Source organism: Salvelinus sp. IW2-2015, unplaced genomic scaffold (assembly GCF_002910315.2).
Source record: "Salvelinus sp. IW2-2015 unplaced genomic scaffold, ASM291031v2 Un_scaffold2320, whole genome shotgun sequence".
In the NCBI taxonomy this organism is placed as follows: domain Eukaryota; kingdom Metazoa; phylum Chordata; class Actinopteri; order Salmoniformes; family Salmonidae; genus Salvelinus; species Salvelinus sp. IW2-2015.
In genome coordinates this window covers 46162-52803 of record NW_019943645.1, presented here as the reverse complement: position 1 = coordinate 52803, position 6642 = coordinate 46162, and the positions used below count along the sequence as shown (strand labels likewise).

Genomic DNA, 6642 nt, shown 5'->3' with positions numbered 1-6642 from the left:
TCTAAGACAATGGCCTCTGGATTCCCAGACACATTAAACTAGCTGTGTTCTGAAGATGTCTAAGACAAGCGCCTTCTGGGATCCAGAACACATTAAAGCTAGTTGTGTCTAGAATGTTAAGGGACAAGCGCTCTGGATCCCAGAACACTTGTAACTAGCTGTGGTCTAGATACGCAGCACGCACCATCTTCTTTGTCCATCTCCTCTCTCTCTATACTGTCCAATAAATATCCAATAGGAGAGGACTGATAAAGATAATGACGTACGACGAACAGCAGGGAGAAGGATGTGACAGCTGTAGATTGCCGTGTCCCAGGATGTTCTTGGTCATGGCTGCCTGGAGATCAGCGGTTTGTTGCGGCCGTACGGCTTCCTCTTCAGCAGGGCCTCGTGGGGGGCTCGGCGCCAGGGCCAGGGACGCAAAGGTGTCCATTATCAAGTTGACAGTCAGCTGTGTGTTTGTTACCTGTGTGATGCAGGCCCCAGTGAAGGCCACTATGACAGCCACCACGTTGACAGTCAGCTGGAACTGGAGGAACTTGGAGATGCTGTCGTAGACYTTCCTCCCCCACATCACAGCCTTCACTATGCTGCTGAAGTTATCGTCCGTTAATATGATGTCAGACGCCTCCTTGGCCACGTCTGTACCGGCTATACCCTGGAGAGAGAAGAGGTATGGTTTAATACCGGCTGTATCGTGCAGAGAGAAAAGAGGTATGGTTTAATACCGGCAATGCATAGTGCCAACTGTAAAGTTTGGTGGAGGTGGTCTGGGGCTGTTTTTCATGGTTCGGGCCCCTTAGTTCCAGTTTAGGGAAATCTCAACGCTACAGCATACAACAACATTCTAGATGATTCTGTTCTTTCAACTTTGTGGCAACAGTTTGGGGAAGGCCCTTTCCTGTTTCAGTATGACAATGCTCCCGTGCACAAAGCGAGGTCCATACAGAAATGGTTTGTTGATCGGTTTGAAAGAACTTGACTGGCCTGCACAGAGCCCAGAGCATGTCTGTGGTAGTGAATGTTAGCATGTCTGTGGGCGGAGGTGCGCAGAGAGAGCAGGTGTCCACATACTCTTGGTCATGTAGTGAATGTTAGCATGTCTGTGGGCTGATGGTGCGCAGAGAGAGCAGGTGTCCACATACTTTTGGTCATGTAGTGAATGTTAGCATGTCTGTGGGCTGATGGTGCGCAGAGAGAGCAGGTGGCAGGTGTCCACATACTTTTGGTCATGTAGTGAATGTTAGCATGTCTGTGGGCTGAGGTGCGCAGAGAGAGCAGGTGACAGTCAAGGAGCTTCGCTGGCCGTGCTTCTTGTGGTGGGTTGTAAAATCATCAGGCTGCTTAGCAACTCTCCTCAGAACTGATGAATTCTAAACTGATTAGCATTTTTGCCTCATCTTCCTCTCCTAAAAGGCCTAGGCTACTACATGTGTTGTAGTAGGTTGCACATTACAATAATCTGGAAATAGGGCAAGACGTGTTGCTTTCCTCAGCGTTCCTTCGCTGTAGCATCAGTTTTCCTTTTGACTCCTCATTAGATTTTCCCATCTTGGTATTTTTTTTTCAATTTCACTTATTGTGGCCTAAAATGGTTGTCATTCAAAATAAAGTCGTGATTGAGAATAGCATAGACTCCGACTGACATAATGGTTCACATTTAAAAGCAGAAACCTTTAAAATATTTGGCAAAAATGTTTATTAGTATGATTAGGCTTTGAGCTGTTTGCTTCACAATGGCATGGAAGGATTTTTTAAAAAGCTGATTCCTGTTCCTGAAACAGCAAAAGAGAAGAAATCATCTGCTATTGAAGAGAGAGAGCGTAAACGTGTCTACATTGTTCTCCAACATATGTATTAATATATCTTTAATAAATAGGAATATAATGTAGACATTTAACGGCACTGCTGTTTACTGTCTGACTCTGTCCTCTGCTCCTCTGCTCTGCACACGTTGAAATAAGTCAGGTATCCTCTGTCGCTATCGACGATGGCTGTGAATCGGCAGTCATAGAAGATACTATCATAATATCACCTAACTGAGGTATGAATATTTAGTCATTCATTATTCTGATTTGTGGAAATAAAAGTGTGTAAACTCATCCTCAAAATGTAAATATAGCTACAGATATGGAGATTCAGATAACTGAATAAACATAATTTAGTTATTCCTTATTTTCTATGTGAATTTAACACCATCATATTGTACTGTATGTGCAATGCAGTGACCTGAATAGCAATGTTACAGTATTTCCGATTGTGTTTTATCCCATTTGTCCACTAGGGGGCAGTCCTGTTCCACTGAATCTACAGCAGGGCTGGTGGGGTTACTGTGTGTGGTAGTGAGGATGCTGCTTGTGTTATACCAGGACATTTCAAGGTTACTAACAATGGATCCACTCCAAAGTGAGTCATAGCAGTTGTAGCTAGCTGTAGTGCTACAGTTGTCATAGTAGTTGTAGCTAGCTGTAATGCTACATGAATCATGGTAGTTGTAGCTAGCTGTAATGCTAAAAGTAAAGTCAATAGTAGTTGTAGCTAGCAGTATGCTAAGTGAGTCATAGTAGTTGTAGCTAGCTGTAGTGCTACATTTGTCATAGTAAAGTTGTAGCTACTGTAATGCAAAGTGAGTCATAGTAGTTGTAGCTAGCTGTAGTGCTACAGTTGTCATAGTAGTTGTAGCTAGCTGTAATGCTAAAGTGAGTCATAGTAGTTGTAGTAGCTGTAGTGCTACAGTTGTCAATAGTAGTTGTAAGCAGCTGTAATGGCTAAAGTGAGTCATAGTAAGTTGTAGCAAGCAGTAAATGCTAAAGTGAGTCATAGTAGTTTGTAGCTAGCTGTATGTGCTACAGTTGTCATAGTAGTTGTAGCTAGCTTGTAATGCTAAAGTGAGTCATAGTAGTTGTAGCAGCGCGTAGTGCTACAGTTGTATAGTAGTTGTAGCTAGCTGTAATGCTAAAGTGAGTCATAGTAAGTTTGTAGCTAGCTGTGTGCTACAGTTGTCATAGTAGGTTGTAGCTAGCTGTAATGCTACAGTTGCCGTAGTAGGTCTTGCTAGCTGTAATGCTACATCTGTCACAGCTAGCATTTCTGTTCTATCTAGATAAAACATTTCCTACAATATTTATGTATTACCAACATTGAACCATGTAGGTTATTGAGAACACATTGTCTGTGTCCTAGATGGCACCCTATTCCCTACAAAGTGCACTACTTTTGACCATACCCTATGCACCATTGTCAATAGTAGTACACTATATAGGAAATGGGGTGTCATTTTGGGATGGAGACATTCTCTTTTACAATAACAACTTGGGCCCAGTTTCCCAAAAGCCTCTTCAGGCTGAACTCATCGTTAGAACCTTCGTAGGAGCATCGTTAAATGTCCGAGCTGTTTCCCAAAACCCACCGTTACTAAAGTTGCCCCTGAAAACACTCGTTATTTACCGACTGCATCAGACCACTCGTAGAACAGTTCCTTGTTAGATGCTTTGTGTTTCTTTGACCTCCCGTATCACTTTATATACAAAAGATCTCTGTTAAACACACCATCAAGATGTTTATCTGTCTCTCTGTGATGCTAATAACTTCAGAACAAAGTTTTACTACAAATACCAAGATGCCAACGTCTTTGTAATTGTTATAAACAAGCGAAGGATTTAAAAGATTAAAACGGAGATGCATTTAAAAAGATAAGTACAGGACAGGCTACATAGGTCTATAGATTATATATTGATATATTTAAATCATATTGAAATCAATTTCATGTTCATTCTATTTGATTGATTATTATAGGAGTAGCATTAGAATAAGCCACCTCACCATAGAGTAACTTACGTTTTCCAAAACACCACACAGAATAAAAGTTTGCTCAGTGTCAATACTGATAGGATCAGCTTTCTCCATTCAAATCTTACGTTAACATTAGAATTATTCCACAATACTGATGACGGATCGGCTCCTAGAGAGTTACTATCACCTATGGTGTTGGTGTGGGGGCTGTGCTTTGGGGGAGTGGGTGGGGTTAAATCCTGCATGTTTGGCCCTGTCCGGGGGTATCGTCGGACGGGGCCACAGTGTCTCCTGACCCCTCCTGTCTCAGCCTCCAAGTATTTATGCTGCAGTAGTTTATGTGTTGGGGGGCTAGGGTCAGTCTGTTATATCTGGAGTATGTTTCCTGTCTTATCCGGTGTCCTGTGTGAATTTAAGTATGCTCTCTCTAATTTACTCTCTTTCTCGCTCTCTTTCTCTCTTTCTTTCTCTCTCTCGGAGGACCTGAGCCCTAGGACCATGCCTCAGGACTATCTGGCCTGATGACTCCTTGCTGTCCCCAGTCCACCTGGCCGTGCTGCTGCTCCAGCGCCCGTTAAGTCTCGTGTGGCCTCTCTCACCTTTGACCAGTGTGTGTTTATCAGTAGGGGAGGATCTTAGCCAAGACTCGCAGTTTAGGCCACACCTTGTCCCATCGCGCTCCTGCTCAACCTACAGAGGAGAGGTACATCTATCAGAACCTGTATTTTATCTATGTTTCCTGAGACATCTTCCTAACATGGAGTTGCCACCCCCCCCCCCCCCCCCACCAACTGGTAAATAAAATTATACAAAACTGTTGAGCGTGAAAAACCCAGAAAAAAAGGGACATAGCTCACCTGGATTCACTGCTGAGAATGCCAAAAGCACCTCTTCTCTGTCTGTCTCTCTGTCTCTCTCTGCTCTTTCACTGTCCGTCGTCTCTCTGTCTCTGTCTCTTCGCTGTCTCTCGCTCTCTGTTCTTTCCGCTGTCTCTCGCTCTCTGTCTCTCTCTCTGTTTCTCTCTCTCTCTGTCTCTCTCTCTGTCTGTCTCGCTCTCTGTCTCTTTCACTGTCCGTCTCTGTCTCTGTCAATTTCGCGTGTCTCTCTGTTTCTCTCTTTCTCTCTCTCTCTCTCTCTCTCTCTCGTCTCTCTTTTTTTCTCTTGTCTCTCTCTCTCCTCTCTGTCTCTTCTCTCTTGTCTCTCTCTCCGTCTCTTCTCTTTCGCTTGTCTCTGTCTCTCTTCTCTTTCGCGTCTCTCCTAGTCTCTCTCTCTCTGTCTCTCTCTCTCTCTCTCTCTGTCTCTGTCTCTGTCTCTTTCCTGTCTCTGTCTCTTTCGCTGTCTGTTCTCTCTCTCTCTCTTTCGGTCTCTCTCTCTCTCTCTCTCTGCTCTGCTCTCTCTCTTTCTCTCTGTCTCTGTCGCTTTCGCTGTCTCTGTCTCTCTCTCTCTCTTCGGTTTCTCTCTCTCTGTCTCTCTCTCTCTCTCTCTGTCTCTCTCTCTCTCTCTCTGCTGTAGCGTACCTCTCCCTTCTCGTTGCGGATCCTCCTGTTGAACTCCTTGCCGTCGATACACAGGAAGTCTTCTCCAGGTGGATGATGCCACACTTGATGGCGATGGCCCTGGCCGTGTTGATGTTGTCACCTCCACCATACGTACCGTGATGCCCGCACGCTGACACCTTATAATGGCATCTGGTACCTGCAGGGCACACGCAGACGATATGGCATTTAGCATAAACTATCACATGGTAAATCCAAACGACTGACACTACAGTGGAGTGCCTTCATTTTAATACAAAACGGCCCAACAGGAATTGAACCCACAACCCCGTCATTATTACTGCCCTGCAACTACCAATTCATTCACACAGGACGCAAACAAGCACACACACACATGCACACACATTCACACGCACGCACGCACGCCACAAGCACACACACGCACGCACGCACAACACACACATGCATGCACACACACGCACGCCCACAAGCACACACACACACACACACCCACCCACGCACACACACACTCACACACACACACTAAGTTTAGTTCACTGTGGCTATCTTTCCTCTACAAAGCAACACATCCTGTCATGCTAGCCACCATCACAGGAAAACCAGCAGTAAATGAGTTCCTGCTCTACAGATCCCCTCCCAGCTACAGCTAACCAGCTATCGGCCCACCACTCAATGTCTACAAAATGCACTACTTTAGCCCAGGGTCCATAAGGAATAGGGTGGCACCTGTTGTGGGAGGGAGCTTTACGTGTGTGTGTGTGTGTGTGTGTGTGTGTGTGTGTGTGTGTGTGTGTGTGTGTGTGTGTGTGTGTGTGTGTGTGTGTGTTGTGGTGTGTGTGTGTGTGTGTTGTGTGTGTGGTGTGTGTACACTGCTTCTAAAATTATTATTAAATTAGATGTATTACCACCATCCGCTGCTGTTCATTGATTATTGATTGCCATTACTGGGATTCTCTGCCTCTGACCCTATTACAGGGCAGAGTCACTGGCTGTGCATCACGTCGTGACAGATTTTTTGTTGTTGCTATTATCAACTTGAGTGGGTTTGAGTTATTGAGGTGAATTCCTGTCTGGACTTGCGCCCCCTCGGGTTCGTGCTGTGAGGGAGATCTTCGTGGGCTGTGCTCAGCCTGGTCTCAGAGATGGTAAGTTGGGTGTTGAAGATATCCCTCTAGTGGAGGTGGGGGCTGTACTCAGCCTTGTCTCAGGATGGTAAGTTGGTGGTTGAAGATATCCCTCTAGTGGTGTGGGGACTAATACTCAGCCTGGTCTCAGGATGGTAAGTTGGTGTTAAATATATCCCTCTAGTGGAGTGGGGCTTGTACTCAGCCTT

At 45.1% G+C, this 6642-nt stretch overlaps 1 pseudogene; it reads right to left on the bottom strand.

Moving 5' to 3' along the window:
• Positions 1 to 6642, bottom strand: part of LOC112073617 (plasma membrane calcium-transporting ATPase 2-like) — a 77195-nt pseudogene that overhangs the window by 26635 nt on the left and 43918 nt on the right.